Source organism: Hyperolius riggenbachi, chromosome 7, assembly GCF_040937935.1.
Source record: "Hyperolius riggenbachi isolate aHypRig1 chromosome 7, aHypRig1.pri, whole genome shotgun sequence".
Taxonomy (NCBI): Eukaryota; Metazoa; Chordata; class Amphibia; order Anura; family Hyperoliidae; genus Hyperolius; species Hyperolius riggenbachi.
The window spans coordinates 3,379,828-3,400,775 of record NC_090652.1 but is presented as its reverse complement, the minus strand read 5'-3'; positions in this window follow the sequence as shown (position 1 = coordinate 3,400,775).

Below are 20,948 nucleotides of genomic sequence, written 5' to 3'. Positions count from 1 at the left end.
CCCTCCGAACTGCAGCATAGCTTAGGCCCGGTGGCTCTTAGTTACGCCCCTGGGAGCATGTATACTAATATACAGGCTGCCCCCTGCTTACACACCATTTCTGTTTCGGCCAAGATGGCGCCGTAAGAGGTGCCTCGGTCACATGGCTCCCAGGCTTTTCTTAGTTTTTCTTAGTTATTTATTTATTTTTCTTAGTTCTTTAGTGGTAGTTTTTAGTTTAGATAGCGGAGTTTAGTCTAGCCCAGTTTAGATTAGTATAGCGTCGGGCAGGAGACGGAAAGAACCCTCTACCGCAGCGGCGGCTCCCGGAGCCTCTTGAATCCCGGCCCAGGACTTTACTTCACTAACCTCACACTCGGCACCCAGCCCGCAGCGACAGCCGCCGCCTCCTCTCCTCTCATCAGCCGGCTACCGCTCCTGGGCTCCACGCAGCGGCACCGTCCCCAGACCTGCACATCCCTCCCTCCACAAGCCACGGACCGCAGCGCACCAGCTCCAAGGTACGCACAAGGCAGCAAGGAAGCTCTGGGCCACGGGACCTCCAGGAAGGAAGCTCCGGGTCACTGCCCGCCGAAGCCCTGAGCCACGCACATCAATCCCTGCAGACACCCAGCTGATTCATCACGCGGCTGCCTGGCCTCCTCCTCTCTTCTCCCTACAGAGAGGGGAAGCACATCTGCCGCCGCACGCTACCTCGACCACCCTCAATGAAGGCTCCTCCAACGGGATGTTAGAAGTCACGCTCGCCCGAGCACTGCTGCATGCTGCCAAAACTGGGGTCCCCACTCCTGCCTAGCACTGGCCCTAGGTCTGCGCGGAAGCCGCTGCCGGCAACAACAAGGGTCCCCACTCCTGCAGCTGTGCCTCGTGGCCCTTCTCCCTCAGTGCTGCTGATGTCTGCTGCCGGACAGGACAAAAGGAAATGCGGTTAGGACAACCACCTCAGCAGCTCAGCTCCTCTGGCCCCCCCTTCAGCACCCGGAAGACCAGGACCACTTGGACTAGAAAACCAATCGGTGAGCTACTGTACTGTTGTGCTTGCTATACTGTATGTGCTTGCTCTGTATGCTTCCCTGCACCTTGAATGGCACCCTGCATCACGGCTGGCTTTTTATGTACTTTTCACACACTCTCATGCCACTCTGCACTTGGGAGTACTATATGTGCTCGCTCTGTATGCTTCCCTGCACCCTGTATGGAACTCTGCGGCCTTGCCTTATTCGTATGCTGCCCTGCTCTATCCATCCCTGCTTTGCTCCATCCTGCCCCAGTCACCTGCTCAGCCCTGACTGGCTCCAACTGAACAAGGCATGGGCAGAGTTCAGCCCGTTTCCCAGTACACTGTCACCTTATCTATAGAGGAGCTCCTGCACTGGGAACCCCTAGTGCACACCATAAAAGGAGCTCCCCTGTGGGAAGAAGTAAATACCCATATTAAGCAGCTAACCGCATACCGCGCCACGAACAAACGCCGCCACAGGGGGAGGAGGGCAGGTGCCCGAGTGAGACTCAAGAAGAAGGGCCTACGCTCTCCCATCCCAGCTATCCTCCTGGCGAATGTGCGCTCACTCACGAATAAGATAGGCTCCTCCTACTCGGCAGCAAGCCCTCGATCAGCGGGAACACCCCGGTCCTCTGCTTTACAGAAGCCTGGCTGAATGACAGTATCCCTGACAACTCCTTTCAGGTGCCAGGTCACGTCATCTTTCGAGCAGATCGGGACCCGGCCCTCTCCGGGAAAAAACGAGGAGGGGGCATATGCTTTTACATAAACACTGCCTGGTGCACCAACAATACTGTCCTCAGCAAGACCTGCTCCCCTGACGTCGAGTTACTAGCAATCAACTGCAGGCCTCAGTACTTACCCAGGGAGTTCCCCTCCCTTGTCCTCATCGGAGTCTATATCCCCCTGATGCAAACACCAAGAATGCCCTGCAGACTCTCACAGATAGCATCTCTCAGTGGGAAACGGCTCTCCCTGAAGCCCTCCTCATCATCCTGGGGGACTTCAACAGCGCTAACCTTCGCCAGGAACTGCCTCGCTACAAGCAACATATCACCTGCCCCACCAGGAATCAAAACACACTGGACCACTGCTACACAGTCCAAGAGAACACATACAAGGCCATCCAGGGAGCTGCTCTGGGTAACTCCGACCACTGCCTAATCCACCTGATTCCCACCTAAAGGAGGATCCTTGAAACCACCACGCCTGTTATCAAAACTGTAAAAAAGTGGACAGATGATGCGAAGCTGACACTGCAGGCATGCTTGGATTGCACGGACTGGTCGGCCCTAGAGGCTCCCTCCTTGGAAGAATTGACAGAGAACGTAACCTCCTATATCAGCTTCTGTGAGGAGTCATGCGTCCCTACTAAGACCTTTAAGGTCTTCCCCAACAATAAGCCCTGGTTCACTAGCAAGCTGCATCGGCTCCGAAAGCTCAAAGAGGAAGCACACAAGTCCAGCACTCCTGCTGAGTTCAGGGAGGCCAGAAACACCCTGAACCGAGAAATAAGAGCAGCAAAGAGAGCCTACTCCGATAAGCTGAGCCTCTGTTTCCAGTCCAACAACTCCCGGGAAGCCTGGAAAGGCCTCAGGGCAGTCACCAACTTCAAACCCGCCCACCACCAGGCGACCCCAAGCATCCAACTGGCTGAGGAACTAAACAAGTTTTATTGCAGATTCGAACACCTCCCCACACCGACGGACATTCCCCCCCTTCCTCCCCTCCTCAAGGGGCACGAAGCGCCAATGGTAATCCAGGAGGGGGATGTACTGCGCCAACTCCGTAAACTCAACAACAGGAAAGCCGCAGGCCCAGATGGCGTGTCATCGAGCTGCCTTAAAACCTGTGCGGCACAGCTAGCTCCCATCCTCACCTCAATCTACAATAGGTCCCTAAAGGAATGCAGGGTCCCCCCTGTCTCAAAAAGTCTACAATCATCCCAGTCCCCAAGAAACCGGGAAATGCTGATCACAATAACTTCAGGCCTGTAGCCCTCACACCCATCATCATGAAGGTCTTTGGGTGACTGGTCCTTGCATTGCTCAAGAGCTTCACAAATGCCCTCCTCGACCCCCATCAATTTGCATATAGAGCAAATAGGTCAGTTGAGGATGCCATCAATATCAGCCTGGCATACATCACGGAGCATCTCGACAACCCTGACTCCTACGCCAGGCTCCTGTTCTTGGACTTTAGCTCGGCCTTCAACACAATTCGGCCAGACATTCTGCTCGGCAACCTCACACAACTCGGGATCGATCCATCCCTCTGCAGGTGGGTGGGGGACTTCCTCTCAAACAGGACACAACGGGTCAAGCTCGGGGACTGCTCCTCCAGCGTGAGAACCACCAACACAGGGGCACCACAGGGGTGTGTCCTGTCCCCACTCTTGTTCTCCCTCTACACCAACAACTGCGTCTCAAATGCTGACTCCGTTAAGGTCATCAAATTTGTGGATGACACAACCATCATTGGCCTCATTAGCAAGAAGGAGGAGCAGGCCTACCGCAGCGAGATAGAGAGGATCTGCAACTGGTGCAAAGACAACAACCTCGTCCTCAATGCGGCCAAGACTGTCGAACTGATTGTGGATTACAGGAAACTCCCTCATGCCCTCCCTCCAGTCTGCATTGGTGAGACCGAAGTCACCAGGGTACCGTGCGTTCGGTTTCTAGGCACTACCATAACCAGGGACCTCAGATGGGGGCAAAATACCGCCAAAACCCAGAAGAGTGCCCAGCAAAGACTATTTTTCCTGCGCCAGTTGAAGAAATTTGGCATCCCACGGGAGCTGCTCACCAGTTTTTACTCTGCCACAATTGAGTCCATCCTGTGCTCCTCCATTATTGTCTGGTACGCAGGGGCAACAGCCAGTGACAAGTATACACTACAGAGAGTAATAAGCACTGCAGAAAAGATCATCGGCACGCCCCTGCCCCCCCTTGACCTCATCCACACCGCCAGAGCGAGGAAAAGAGCCTGCAAGATTGCACAAGATCCCTCCCACCCAGGTAGTCGCTTCAGTGAGCCACTCCCACTAGGCCGCCATTTCAGAACAATCCACACCAGGACCACAAGGCGCAGGAACACCTTCTTTCCTCAAGCTGTTCTCCTGCTGAACACTTGTCCATCTGGGCCCCAATAGTTTTCGTTCACAGACCACCCAGCTCCTGAGTCACCCTAAACCAGGTCTAATGTACTCTTTCTCAGTGCCCGGCATGTAGGCTGCACCATGTACATGTTCTCACTTTTTTTTAATCTCACAATTGCATGTATGTCTGTCTCTTGAATTACTGAAATGCTGTGTCTCTTGCAACTATTGAATGTATCATATGTCTTAAATGTCTTGAATGCCTTAAATTTTTACGCTTTCCTGCCTTTGCCATGTGTACCACAACCAATTCCCGGGTATGACTACAGCGTACTCAGCGAGTAAACAGATTCTGATTCTGATATTGTCTGTAAGTTGAATCTGTGTGTAAGTTGAGTCCTGTGTTACACATGGGGAAACGTGGAGAAATGATTTACTTGCAGACAACTCGGGATTTGGACACAGAGTATACATCAGGCCCACATGCACTTTTCCTCCTCAGTTTTCTCCTAAGTGATATCTTCACACCTCGTCAATAAAATGCTTATTTAACCACTTGAGGACCCAGCCTTTACCCCCCCTTAAGGACCAGCGCTGTTTGTTGTGATCTGTGCTGGGTGGGCTCTGCAGCCCCCAGCACAGATCAGGTTTCATGCAGAGCGATCAGATCGCCCCCCTTTTTTCCCCCCTATGGGGATGATGTGCTGGGGGGGTCTGATCGCTCTGGTGGGCAGGCTAGTTGCGGGGGGGGGGGCACCTCAAAGCCCCCCTCCGCGGTGACATTCACCCCCCTTCCTCTCCTACCTGTCCCCCCGGTGATCGGGGCTGCACAGGATGCTATCCGTCCTGTGCAGCCAGTGACAGGACGTCCCCTGTCACATGGCGGCGATCCCTGGCCGCTGATTGGCCGGGGATCGCCGATCTGCCGTACGGCGCTGCTGGATTATTTCCGCTTGTGTTTACATTTAACCTGCGAGACGCCATCGGCGGCCCGCAGGCTATTCACGGAGCCCTCCGCCGTGAATTGACAGGAAGCAGCCGCTCGCGCGAGCGGCTGCTTCCTGATTAATCAGCCTGCAGCTGGCGACGCAGTACTGCGTCGCTGGTCCTGCAGCTGCCACTTTGCCGACGCACGGTATAAGCGTACGGTCGGCAAGTGGTTAAACTACCAGCAAGCGAGGGAATACTCAGAATAATTGTAATAGTATTTTTCCAACTACTTATTGGTGCTTTTTCAATGCAAAGTACTGAAAAGTTACTTTAACCCTCCTGGCGGTATGAAACATTCCGCCAGGAGGCAGCAGTTTTTTTTTTCTTATATCATGTAGCGAGCCCAGGGCTCGCTACATGATAGCCGCTGCTCAGCGGCATCCCCCCGCCCGTCCGATCAGGAAATCCCGTTCAAAGAACAGGATTTCCTGGAGGGCTTCCCCCGTCGCCATGGCGACAGGGCGGGATGACATCAGCGACGTCGTGACATCATTGGGAGTCCCGATCCACCCCTCGGCGCTGCCTGGCACTGATTGGCCAGGCAGCGCACGGGGTCTGGGGGGGGGCACGTGGCGGTGGCGATCGGTGTGCTGGCACAGCTAGCAAAGTGCTAGCTGCGTCCGGCAAAAAAAAAAATTATGTAAATCGGCCCAGCAGGGCCTGAGCGGCACCCGCCGGCGGCTTGCCCCGTGTCACACACGGGGTTTGTCGGGCGTTTTGTCAATGTTTGTATAAATTGTTAAAAATAATTATAAAATCAAAAATGTAAATGTAATGCTCCTGGGAAAATAGGAGGAGCTAAAATACAAACATACGCCTAACTGTGTGAGCTTGTTTTCCGAGGTTTTACAGTACTGGTTTAAACATGCAAATAAATGTGGACCAATTTATAAAAATATCAATTTAATATCGAATAAATATTACAATATCAAAACAATATAATATTGCACTTTTGATATAAAACAAAACTCATAAGGTCATTCTTATAATAAGCAATGAGCTGGATAATAATTACAGTAAAACATCAAAATGTTATTATACTTATTCACCAAATACAAAAGGCTTAAACCATTCAGCAGTCAATTCAAATACAGTGCAGTTATGACTCATCAAATATGGCCGTCGGCCCTGTTACTCAATTTACCACAGGATGTCTGGAGACAAAATGGATGACTTGAACGAAAACAAAATGGCTGTTATCAAAATCAAAATGGCTGCTATCAAAAACAAAATGGTGGCTATCAAAAACAAAATTGCGCAGTCCAAAATCAAAAATGCGCTATCCAAAATAAACTGGCTGATGTCAGCTATACCATTCAATATAACAAATTTAGGATGACTCAGTGGATCTGACGACTGGGCGTTGCCCCACAATCGCTATGCAATCAACTATAAATGACAGGAATTTTCCCTCTGTCTACACTTTAACCTCCGCTGGCCTGTGTTACTACACAGAGCAGGCGGGTAAAATACATATAATTTTGGAATAAAATATCTATTGAGTCGTCCTAAACTTGGTTAGGTGTGGCTTGCACATGCTGCTGCAAAGTATCAAAATATCTAGAGGAGGTAGCTTGAAAGGTCTAGTTTTTTTTATCCAAGACTGAGTTAAACAGCCAGTTATCAATGAACATATGGTAGAACTTAGGTGAGTTGTTTCCAACTTGCAACTTTGGAAAAGCTCACCCCTTTTTAAAATATCAACCAATGAAATTCAATCAATACATCATATGTTCAGATATTCTGCGCTGTAATAAGCCGTCTAACTAACAAGAAAATCAGAACTGGGTTCAAGTATAGTCACCAAGATGGCCTCTGGGCGTGTTCCTCTTAGGCGTGGCTGTGTTCAGATGGCATGAATCCTCTATGTCCTGGTCTGCTCAGATCTCTTGATGGTCTGATCCCCCTCATTGAATGACCCCTCATCTTATTCCCCTCACTACCTATGGTCCTGCCCAGGAGATTAAATCTTCTAGCCTATCACTGGGCAGTGGGAGTGACCAATGGGAGCTTTCTGTGACTAATGTTTAACCCAAGTGTAATACTGGCTTTCACCCTTTGTAGGTGCTGTTGGCTAACTAATCACAGACTTACTGGGATATTTGGCAAACTAAAAACAAAAATCATGTTTTATTATACCCCAACAGTGAATAAATCAATGTTATAAAAATTCATATCTTATGGATAGCTGATCTGGATGGGATCATTGGTTATTATTTAGTATACAGTGACCTTTTCTATCATATCCAAGATAGATTTGATTTTATCCAAAATCATAGTGGCATATTGAAAACCACCATGGACCTCCTTATATAAAACATTGTTTTTGTTAGCATGGTTTTATATCTCTAACATTATTGTTTAATATACAACACTGGTAACCATATAACATTTCTATACCATTCTGGATATATTCATTCAGGGAATCTTTATATTAACACGTATACATTTTCAATAACATTTTCATATTGTTACTGGTTTGCCCAGCTATAAGAAAAATAAAGGTATTTCCTAAGCCTTGTGTTTGTGTCTGGACTTTGGAAACACAAATATTGCATAGAAACCTTGCATGGGTTTTGGTTTCACATTCAATGTAGCCAGGTTTGAGCCATTGTATACAGATATTAGTCCATTTTTAAACACACTATTGTCACTCAGACTCCTCTTGTTTGCTATCTTGTCAAGTGTTTTGACCTAAAACAAAGAATGGTCTGATATCATTGTTCCCAGTAAGGTGAATGGGATTACCCATTGCAAATAGCACATCAGCTGACTGCCTGTTGTTCAACATCTGACCTTCCTTTAGAGACACATACAAGTCAGCCTTGCATGGCAATATTACATCGCCATATTAAAATATGCTCTGCCTTTCTCAATGATCAATGTATATATTAACCTACAATCACCATACATTAAAAAGTCTTTGTCTCCTGTACCTTAGGGGAAGGAAATTAATTAGGTTTATTTGTATCTGATCATATGCGGTTCAGTTTATCGGAAAAACGATATTCCGCCATATGGAAATCTCGACACATCCCCCTTTTCTTTTGGAATGTTCCAGGGTGTGACCATTTCAAAAGAACAACAAGGATTATTAAACGTTTTACGTTTTCTCAATTCCTGTGGGAACGCGTTGCGAACGAAGCTTTATGTTTTGTATTTGTAATCCAAGTATGAAAGGGAAATGGACTTTAAACATTGTCTTCATCACATTGAAGTTCATGTTTCACGCTTCAAGACAAATAGACTTGGCAAATGATACTCCGGCTGCAAACAAACAGGTTTCTTCTTGCTGCAAAGGTAGCAAACAGCGACTGTAACAGCGATGAACTGCTTTGGCCTTTGGTTCAAACAAAAGGATTTTCCGGATCTGCTTCAAGATTTGAACAACTCACTCCTGTGAGTATCTGGTGTGCAACAGATATCCAACTTGCATCTCCATCAAATGGACCTCGGATACATCAGCTCGTCATTCAACGACACATCGCGGGTTTAGGCTCATCTGGACCCTCTAGGATAGGAACATCTATCTGGTCATGATGAACTCCGCTGTATCCGGTAACATCACGGATGCTGGATCTGGCACCACACTTGGCTCGGCACTCTTCCCCAAGATTAGGACTGCGTAAAGGATGGCAATCGTCAGGTGGGGCATCTTTGCGCCGGCTTGGAATCTTTGTGTCCATATGGATTCTAGTAGAGATTAACACATCATTAGGTATACCTGTCAGGAGAAAAATAATTTGTTAGGACACATTTCAAGATTGCTCAATTCTCCGTAGCTGTGAGCTAGGGTGACATATACGCAGTTGATTAATATGTACCCATTTTTCAACAAAGTCATCCCCCTTAGGGATTTTAACCTTATAAACCACAGGAGACAATTTATCGGTGATTGGATATGGACCTTTCCATGAAGGGAGGAATTTCTTTTCCTTTACCTGGTCTCTGGCAAAATTATACAGATACACTTTGTCATCAATCTGATACTCCTTTTGCGTAGTTTTGAGGTCATAGTACGTTTTCGTACTGACTGCGGCTTTTTCGATGTTTCTTTGAGCAAATGCAAAGGCATGCTGGAGGTGCTTTCGTAAGTTCTCCACATATTGATGTGCAGTAGTTGCATTCATCAAGTTGTGATCTGAGGTTTTGTAAAGCAAATGCTGGGGTAACACCATCTTTCTACCTGTGAGCATCTCAAATGGTGAAAGTTTGGTTGCTGCGCTTGGAGTAGCTCTAATAGCCATGAGAACTAGTGGCAGCTTGACATCCCAGTCTTTACCTGATTCGCTAACACATTTTTTCAGGATATTTACAATGGATTGATTGTAACGCTCCACTCCACCACTAGAGGCTGGTCGGTAAGCTATGTGTAGCTTCCGTTTTACCCCTAGGATTTCCCACATTTTGGTCATTACTTCACTGGTGAAGTGACTTCCGCGATCGGATTCGATGCGCTGTGGAAGACCAAATCGGGAAAATATGTGGTTAATGAGCAGTGATGCGCACACACTGGAACTGCATGTTTTACTTGGTAGACATTCTACCCATTTAGTGAACAGGCATGTTACGGTTAACATATACCGGTTTCCTTTTGAGGACGTTGTTACTGGACCAATAAAATCGATCTGGATGTCTGACCATGGCATAGCTATGCCTCTTTTCATCAGCGGTGCCCTGTGAGTGGGACCTTGTGGCTGGAATTGAGGGCATACCAAGCACCCATGACAATATGTCCTGACATCCTGTAACATGTGTGGCCAGTAAGCGTAGTCTCTTAATAACTCATACGTTATTTTCTCTCCCCGATGACCAGCTGTCGGGGCATCGTGAGCATGTTGTAACATTAAACCCCGATATGCTGCGGGTACTACCCACTGCGTAATACCATTTTTCGAGGTTCGTATTAGCAATCCATCCTGTAATGCAAATTGTGACACACCTTTCATCAAAATACGTAATTCTTCGTTGTCACTGCAGTCTTCCACGGTGATGGGATAATCATGTGGACTTCCAATATGTTTATAAAACAAACCAATAACGGGATCCCCCTTTTGGCTCGCAATGAGATCCTCATTAGGAGAATCTTGACACCACATTGCCACACTGGGTTGAGACTCCTTTTGGGCCTGCCCCCTAGTGGTGACATTTACTTCGATAGTTCCCATGAGGTCATTGATATCGAATATTTCACCATCAATGGCTGCTTTCTTAGCGAGGGAATCTGCTAGATCGTTCCCATCTTTATCAGCGCCAGGGTGTTTCGAATGACCCCTTACCTTTTTCCAATAAATGGTAAGGTCGTGGGTATTAACCAGTTCATCAATTTTACAAAACAATTTACCATGTTTGACTGGCTTTTTGTTACTCCTTGTCATGCTAGTCCTTTTCCAACTGGGAAAATATTCCACAAAACTGTTCCGAACATACTCAGAATCTGTTATCAAAACAAATTCCTTAAGGTCATGTTCGATAGCCATTTGTATAGCTTTATACACGGCAGCGAGTTCTGCGACCTGGCTACTTTTGGGACCAATTTTGTATCCCGCAGATATCTCTGGAAATATGTTATTCCATACGATACCGATACCTGCAACCAGCATCTTTTCATCTCCTTCTGTGTGAAAAGAACAGCCGTCAACATATGCACATGGTAGTGATTTGCAGTACTCTTCTTCATAGGATTTATATGGAGATAAAGATTGCTCTTCCAGAAAATCGTTTTCTGGTGGCTCATCTTTATGTTCCACATGAGTACAATCATGGAGTTCAGCTAATCCTTGAGCAACTGGATTTTTAGTATCCTGTTTATATTTGATTTCCAGTGGCCATCCCATTAGGGACATTGTCCATGCCGTTATCCTACTGTTTGACAGGTTACCTTCTTTTATTTGGTTACTTTGCAAATATTGTAGTGATTGGTGTGCAGTTTCTACAATGATCTTTTCCCCTTGAATAAAACTTCTGAAATATTGCAAAGCCCACACAGTTGCTAATAATGCCTTCTCGCAATTATTAAATTTGATTTCAACTGGTGATAGTGATTTGCTGGCATAAGCAATTATTTTATTCAGTCTTTCTTGCTTTTGGAAAAGAACTGCACTTACACTCTTGTCGGTAAAACCTGTTTCAACATAGAAGGGTTTACCACCTTCTGGATAAGCAAGGCATGGGGCCTTTATGAGTTTTGTTTTAAGCTCAGATACAGCTTGTTCATGGTACTCATTCCATTCCCATTGTACTCCTTTCTTTAGCAGCTGCAATAGCGGCTTTGTAATCTCAGCATAGTTATCTATGAACTTGCGGGAATAATTCATCATCCCCAGAAATGATCTCAGTTCCTTGAGATTTGTGGGGGACTTCGTATTTTTGACTGCTTCCACTTTCTTTTTCTGTGGATTAATTCCTTCTGCAGTAATTTCATGTCCTAGGAAATTTACCTTAGATCGGCACCATTGAGCTTTCTGTAGGGAAAGTTTAACACCTGCTTCTTTTAGTTGATTTAATACATATCTCAACTCTGAAATATGTTCCTCAAAGATTGTACTTTTGATAAGGATATCATCGACGTAAGTTAGGGTACCTCGTTCAGCTGCATCAGGCATTGCTTTGTGCATGAACACAGCAAATTCGTGGCCTGCGTTGATGTATCCGAAAGGCGTACGGGTCCACGCAAATTGTCTATTACCGAATGTGAAGGCTAGTTTGTATTGATCCCTTTCATCCACTTTAATTGTCCAATATCCTTGTGCGCAGTCAAGGGCTGTGAATATTTTAGACCCTTGGATTTGCGCCAAGCATTGGTCAATGTATGGTACAGGCCAACCCGACATGTAGACACGTTTGTTTAACTGTCTCAAGTCTCAGCATAGACGGAACTGACCATTCGGTTTAAGAACTCCGAGTACTGGATGATTGAAGGAACTGTGTACTGGTCGGATAATACCTTTCTTTTCCAGGTTCTTAACAATTTCCGATAATGACTCATAGGCTGCTAATGAAAGTCGATATTGTTTGATAAACACAGGGGGTGCATCTGGATCAGTCAGGATTCTTGTAACATGCAGGTTAGTTTCCCCACAGTCATAATAGTCCTTGGCAAACATGTCCTGGAAATCCCAGAATAGTTGCCTTAGCTGCTGTCGTTCTGATTCATTAGAACACCCATCAGCTATAGAGAGCTGTTCTTCCACCCGTTCCTGAAATTCTGGGAAAATCTCAGGTTGACCTACCTCATAAGCTTCTTCAAGCCTATTAGTTAAGTCATTTGGGGTGTAACATGCTTGATCCTTACCCTGCTGGAGTGTTTGATACTCACTTTCATTGATTTCATGGTTAAAAATCAATGATGTTTCCTCGACATGACATGTACCTTCCTCAGAATTGAAAGGATAAATAGAGTGTATGCTGAACAATCCTTCAGGTGTTGAGAAATATTGTTGGTCCACTATTTGTTCTTCTGTCAAATATTCATCAGGTATTAATCCAATGACTTCATTTTGGAATCCAAAAGTATAATACTCTGAGTCAATGGCTAAGCCAATCATTGTATCCTCCTGTAACGTGATACTATGAGGGCTCATGTTTTGCATGACCATATATAATGGTTCCTGATGAATATTTATTAGGGGAATTGGTTTTACCTTCAACCCCAATTGTTGCATCCGATTGGATAAACAAATCAATGCATCTGCATTTCTCATCTTTTGCCCCATCTTTACTCGAATGGGTAAAAGAAATGATTTGCAACCTTCAGGGATTTTTACTTTTTCAGCGACAGTGATATCCACTGCATATGGTATTCGCTGTCCCCATCTCAGGGCTTGTTCTCTATCCTGGAATTCCTCTGGGTTTCCGGATAATTTGGACCACAGAACATTATTGACCAGATCAACCTGTATGGCAAATCGGTGAATAATGTCGTTTCCTAAGTACATTTGGTACTGTGGTTCCTTTAACACACTGAAGACATGTTTTGCAGATTTGTTTCCTAGAGACACAGATAAGATGCATTTTGCAATTACATTATGACTCTGGTTATCGTTATCCAGATCGTGGATCCATTCCTGTGTAGAGATACATTTGATTACCTGCGGGTCTGTAACCTGCTTCAGCAGTCCTAGGCTTATGTAGCTGGCCTCGGATTTGAGGTCCAACTTGGCATATTTTACCCGAGCAATATTATTTACCTGCACGGGAACCAGCACATTGTCATTGGTTTTCTCGATTTCAACCAATGCCTGTGTATGCTTGGTTATGCCTGCCACTTCCTGGTTTCCCCCTTTAAAGGAAATAGTTAACACATCCTCTTCAAGGACTATCTTTTCAATCTTATCCTTTCGGATATTTATGATGTGAAAAGCAGTGTTAGCATTTTCCTCGGGTTTACCGTTTTTCAGGATCGTGACTTCTGGTATCTGACTGTTCCGGAAATGGATTTCAACAGAGTTAGGCCTTTCCTCAATCATATGGCAGCTGCGTTGCAATTGTGCATTGCTGGAGCGCTCAAAATCAATTGGAGTATTGACTTGAGCCCATATTGCTTCATTTATGAAGTCAATTATGGAATTTAGTCGTTTGAGCAGATCGATTCCAATGATCAATCTATCATATGGAAGATCAACAATCAAAGTTGGATGTTTAATGATCTTTTTACCGATCTTGTATGTCAGCCAGGATGTGCCTTTTACTTGTAAACTATTACCACCAACGCTTATCAGCGCACCGTCAAAGGCTTTTAATCTTGGCTTCCTTTGTGATGAATCCAAGATCTGCTGGTAATAGTTAAAAGACAGAATAGTGACCTGGGAACCGGTATCCAGTAAACCTGGGATCGGTCCGATACATCCATCTTGTAGATGGGTATCGATAAAATACCGGCCATCTACCTGTTCAAGATTGCAAAGAAAATTGGAATGTTTTTCCATTTGTTGCTTCAGAGAATGATCTCTCTGCAGTGTCAGGGTATTAGGAACTTGTTCCTCCTGATTCCGCCTGCAAGGCATTTGGGTTCCCATGGATTCTATCACTGGGACAATCTGAACAGAGGGTACTTCACGCTCTGGCTCAAATGACATAATATCACCCATTTGTGGTGAAATATCAAGAACATTAGACTTCCCTTCCTCGACCTGGGGTAGGTCGGTACATTGCACATCATGTTCATTACTCGTATTTAGTATTGCCATATCCATTTCCGTATAGTGATTTGTCTCGGTTTCCTTTAATTGGCAGAGCTGGGCCCTGCCTCCCCAGCTAAAAAATCCTCATGCTGTCTTCCTGCAGATCCCTGAGCCAACTTACCCATCATGTCACTTAGTTTGTTCACTTGATCAACAAGCTGATCAAACCTATTAGGTCGGCGAGGGTTCTGGTTCCTGGGATCATATCTGTTCCCTGCGGGTGATCCACTCCTAGGTGAGTTAGGTGGTGATCTACCCCTAGGTGGATTAGGTGGGTGCTGTCTCCTTTCCCACTGCTGCCTGGGTCGGTTATCCCACTGTCTATATCTTTGGGGTCGTCTGTACCCCTGGGGTTCTCTATATCCCTGGTAACCTCTATACCTTTGACTACCCTGGTTTCCTTGGTAACCCTGGTATCCTTGATACCTGCGATTGAACCGAGGACGGTAGACCTGGTTCTCAGAACCTGAGCTATCCCTATCTGACCCTTTAGGATTTTGTGGTCTGTTTTGATTAGGGTTTTGTTGCTGTCTTTGGCCCTGCTGGATAGGTACTTTTGCAGGAGGTATTTTCTTCTGCTGGGATTCAAGGTTTAGGTCCGCTTTTACTTTGGTTTCATCTACTCTGCGTTCTGGGTACTTTCTGTTGTTTCTCCCACTTACATTGGAACTCCCACTGATGTTGAACAGCAGTGTCGCTGAGGTAACCATTTTCTCTAGGGAGTTTCCGAAGTCTAACTCATTGGCCATGCTTAACTTTATTTGGGTAGGCAATGCATCATAATATGCCTGTTTAAAATCAAGAGACTCCCAGTTAGGATTCCGATATGCCAAACTGTAAGAGTTTTTTAGCACAGAAAGGAATTCTCGGGGGCTCTGATCGGGTCGACAAGTAAGTCGATACACATCTCGTTTTGCTTCTGAGATAGTGCGATACGGCCCAAACTCCAGCTTCACTTCGTGTGAAACTGCTTGCCATCTAATGATACCTCGCTCCTTAAATGAGGTGAAATGGTGGCGGTATCTGTCATCAAAAACCCATGGGAGGAATCTGATTCTGTCTGCTTCAGACAGATTTAAAGAGTCCATAGTGGATTCATACAACTCCATGTGGGATGCTATTTGCGCTGAACCCTTTTTAGTGAACTTTGGCACAGCGGTGTTTAAGAATTTTATGATGCTGGCCGAGCTCTGTTTTTCTTGGGGGTACTGATTATTTCCCCTATTTGACTCCCCCCTATACGTACCTTTCCCCCTTCTTGGGATAGGGCTGGATTCTCGCTTTCTCTCATCAGCCTCCAATTCATCTGAATCAATATCAGCAAGGGAGTCGTGACCTTTATGGGAATCATCATACCTAGGGGCCCTCATTTGCATATCTCTCTCTGGAGAGGAATCCAAATGTTGATCTTTAGGGACCCTTGTACTGTCATCGATTATGGTATTCATAGTCTTACATACCGTCTCCATACGATCCAACATGCCTTGCCATTTTAGGTCATATGGAGTGAGTACTGGCGGGCAAGGGCTGGATGATCTATCGAGTCTACCTGCCTGTTGGATTTTGAAGTACTGCTGTTGTAGTTCTTCAAAATCCTGTTTAAGTCTGCGATGCGCTTCACGATTCCGTTCGGCGTCTCTTTCCAGACTTTTGATCGCTACCTCCCTGTCTGAAATATTAATCATTAATTGGTCTCTATCAGCCCTTATAATTTGAAGATCTGATTCCACATCCCGTAACTGGGAGTTCAATGATTGGACGTCTCCCTCTGTTCCTTGCAATTGGGATCTCAACTGTACAATCTCTTTTTTTCTAGACTGTGCAAGGATATCTACCTCTAATAACCCATATAGAACAGAGGGTAGGGCGCCTAACAACCTCTTCTTCAGTTCGGAATCCGAGGTTATTGTGGTCATACATGAAAGATAATGATCCACCAGACCCTTAGATTGAAATATATGATCAGCTTCCTGTTTTATACTTTTCCTCATTCCGCTTATCCATTCATCTACTTCCTCATTATATTTCAGTTGTATAAATATAAATTCCACAATTTTTCGGAACGTCTGTTCCAAATGCAGTTCTGAATCACTACCTGTAGCACTCATGATTCAATAGCCAATGCAATAAAACCAGCTCAATAAAACGTTTTTACACTGTTTAAACCAGTAATGGAAAGTAAACGGATCTCACTAGGGCCTCCAATCTTATGTCGGGCGTTTTGTCAATGTTTGTATAAATTGTTAAAAATAATTATAAAATCAAAAATGTAAATGTAATGCTCCTGGGAAAATAGGAGGAGCTAAAATACAAACATACGCCTAACTGTGTGAGCTTGTTTTCCGAGGTTTTACAGTACTGGTTTAAACATGCAAATAAATGTGGACCAATTTATAAAAATATCAATTTAATATCGAATAAATATTACAATATCAAAACAATATAATATTGCACTTTTGATATAAAACAAAACTCATAAGGTCATTCTTATAATAAGCAATGAGCTGGATAATAATTTCAGTAAAACATCAAAATGTTATTATACTTATTCACCAAATACAAAAGGCTTAAACCATTCAGCAGTCAATTCAAATACAGTGCATAGATGTGACTCCTCAAATATGGCCGTCGGCCCTGTTACTCAATTTACCACAGGATGTCTGGAGACAAAATGGATGACTTGAACGAAAACAAAATGGCTGTTATCAAAATCAAAATGGCTGCTATCAAAAACAAAATGGTGGCTATCAAAAACAAAATTGCGCAGTCCAAAATCAAAAATGCGCTATCCAAAATAAACTGGCTGATGTCAGCTATACCATTCAATATAACAAATTTAGGATGACTCAGTGGATCTGACGACTGGGCGTTGCCCCACAATCGCTATGCAATCAACTATAAATGACAGGAATTTTCCCTCTGTCTACACTTTAACCTCCGCTGGCCTGTGTTACTACACAGAGCAGGCGGGTAAAATACATATAATTTTGGAATAAAATATCTATTGAGTCGTCCTAAACTTGGTTAGGTGTGGCTTGCACATGCTGCGGCAAAGTATCAAAATATCTAGAGGAGGTAGCTTGAAAGGTCTAGTTTTTTTTATCCAAGACTGAGTTAAACAGCCAGTTATCAATGAACATATGGTAGAACTTAGGTGAGTTGTTTCCAACTTGCAACTTTGGAAAAGCTCACCCCTTTTTAAAATATCAACCAATGAAATTCAATCAATACATCATATGTTCAGATATTCTGCGCTGTAATAAGCCGTCTAACTAACAAGAAAATCAGAACTGGGTTCAAGTATAGTCACCAAGATGGCCTCTGGGCGTGTTCCTCTTAGGCGTGGCTGTGTTCAGATGGCATGAATCCTCTATGTCCTGGTCTGCTCAGATCTCTTGATGGTCTGATCCCCCTCATTGAATGACCCCTCTCATCTTATTCCCCTCACTACCTATGGTCCTGCCCAGGAGATTAAATCTTCTAGCCTATCACTGGGCAGTGGGAGTGACCAATGGGAGCTTTCTGTGACTAATGTTTAACCCAAGTGTAATACTGGCTTTCACCCTTTGTAGGTGCTGTTGGCTAACTAATCACAGACTTACTGGGATATTTGGCAAACTAAAAACAAAAATCATGTTTTATTATACCCCAACAGTGAATAAATCAATGTTATAAAAATTCATATCTTATGGATAGCTGATCTGGATGGGATCATTGGTTATTATTTAGTATACAGTGACCTTTTCTATCATATCCAAGATAGATTTGATTTTATCCAAAATCATAGTGGCATATTGAAAACCACCATGGACCTCCTTATATAAAACATTGTTTTTGTTAGCATGGTTTTATATCTCTAACATTATTGTTTAATATACAACACTGGTAACCATATAACATTTCTATACCATTCTGGATATATTCATTCAGGGAATCTTTATATTAACACGTATACATTTTCAATAACATTTTCATATTGTTACTGGTTTGCCCAGCTATAAGAAAAATAAAGGTATTTCCTAAGCCTTGTGTTTGTGTCTGGACTTTGGAAACACAAATATTGCATAGAAACCTTGCATGGGTTTTGGTTTCACATTCAATGTAGCCAGGTTTGAGCCATTGTATACAGATATTAGTCCATTTTTAAACACACTATTGTCACTCAGACTCCTCTTGTTTGCTATCTTGTCAAGTGTTTTGACCTAAAACAAAGAATGGTCTGATATCATTGTTCCCAGTAAGGTGAATGGGATTACCCATTGCAAATAGCACATCAGCTGACTGCCTGTTGTTCAACATCTGACCTTCCTTTAGAGACACATACAAGTCAGCCTTGCATGGCAATATTACATCGCCATATTAAAATATGCTCTGCCTTTCTCAATGATCAATGTATATATTAACCTACAATCACCATACATTAAAAAGTCTTTGTCTCCTGTACCTTAGGGGAAGGAAATTAATTAGGTTTATTTGTATCTGATCATATGCGGTTCAGTTTATCGGAAAAACGATATTCCGCCATATGGAAATCTCGACAGGTTACCACCAAGGAGGTTAAAGGACAACTGAAGTGAGGAGAATATGGAGGCTGCCTGGCAGCCCTGCTGCTCTATTTGGCTGCAGTAGTGTCTGAATCACACACACCTGAAGCAAGCATGCAGCTAATCTTGTCAGATCTGATAATAATGTCAGAAACACCTGATCTGCTGCATGCTTGTTCAGGGGCTATGGCTAAAAGTATTAGAGGCAGAGGATCAGCAGGAAAGCCAGGGAACTGGTATTGTTTAAAAGTAAATAAATATGGCAGCCTCTATATACCCTCACTACAGTTGCCCTTTAAAGTGAACCTAAAGTCAAGTAAAAAAAAAAAATGAGATTAACTCACCGATCAGCTGCAGGGGGCTGAGGGAAGCCCCAGGTGAGTTAATCTCATTTTGTTTACTTGACTTTAGGTTCACTTTAACCCTCTGGGCGATACAATTATATCGCCCAGGAGGGGGCGCAGCACTATTATTTAATTTTTTTTATTTTTTAAATCATGTAGTGAGCCCTGGGCTCGCTACATGATAGCCGCAGCGCAGCGGCATCCCCCCACCCACTACGATCGCCTTCGGCGATCAGAGTAAGCAGGAAATCCCGTTCAGAACGGGATTTCCTGCTGAGCTTCCCCGGTCGCCATGGCGACGGGGCGGGATGACGTCACCGACGTCATGACGTCAGAGGGAGTTCCGATCCACCCCTCAGCGCTCGGGGTGTCGGGGCAAAGGCAAAACACATAAAAAAAATGCACCACGGCCATGCCCAATTCCTACCCGCAACTAAAAAGCATCTTTAACTTATCCGATCACGTACTGTCTGTGCATGAAACAAAATTATTGGAGAAAGGTTTATCATTTTGCCCCACCAACACATCAAACCTAAATGAACTGTATACTGATCTTAATGCCTATATACGGAAGCTTACATTAAGACGTCACTTTGCAATAAAAAAACACAAGGAAACTTCTGCCAGCCCTGACGATGGTTTGATCATTACTGACAATCCCCTATTACCACCCGTCACAATAAACCCAGGAGAGGTTTCCACCGAGAGGTATATCACCACCCAACTAAAGGGACGCTCTAGATTCTACCCGACAGCATCCAAGGGCCACTTATTACAATCCTTTCACGATTTGGTTTTGGAAGATCTCTTAAAGATCAACCTACAGGATCCACCGTCCTCCAATCTCACGCGTGCAGAACAATCCGCTTTGCATAGACCTAAATCAATGCACGATGTCGTTATTAGACCTGCAGACAAGGGTGGGGGTATCATTCTTCTCAATCGGGCTGATTATCTGGAGGAGGCCTCCCGTCTGTTAGACAATCCCCTACATTATGCTATCCTTGATCATGACCCGACAGTGGAATACAATAATACACTAAAAGCATTTATAAATGAGAATTTCTTGAATGGCATTCTTACGCAAAAGGAGAGAACCTTCCTCACTAATCAGTACCCCAGAACCCCTTTCTTTTATTACTTACCCAAGATACACAAAACACTCAGCAAACCACCGGGCCGACCAATCATATCAGGTATCGATTCCGCTACTAGTAATCTGTCTGTCTTTGTTGATCATCATCTCCAACCTCATGTACGTTCACTCCCATCTTACCTTAAAGGGGTTCTTTCGCGAAAAAAGTAGGCAGTTAAAAAATGTGACAGATGACAGGTTTTGAGCTAGTCCATCTTTTTAAGGGGGATTCTCAGGGCTTTCTTTGTTTTCAACAGCATTTCCTGAACAACAGTTTAACTGCCAAAATAGCAAGATACCAGCCGGCCTCCCTAATCACTTGCACACTATTAAGTCAGTTAGATTTTGCAACTGTTGTTCAGGAAATGCTGTTGAAAACAAAGAAAGCCCTGATAATCCCCCTTAAAAAGGATGGACTGGCCCAAAACCTGTCATCTGTCACATTTTTTAACTGCCTTCTTTTTTCGCGAAAGAACCCCTTTAAGGACTCGCAGCACCTTATACAGCTAATGAAGGACATTGTTTGGCAGGATGATTACCACTGGCTCACATGCGATGTAACGTCATTATACACTAACATCCCCCATAATTTTGGACTAACGGCCATCGACCATTTTCTTAGTACAAATCCACTTATGCCCATGACCCAGAGA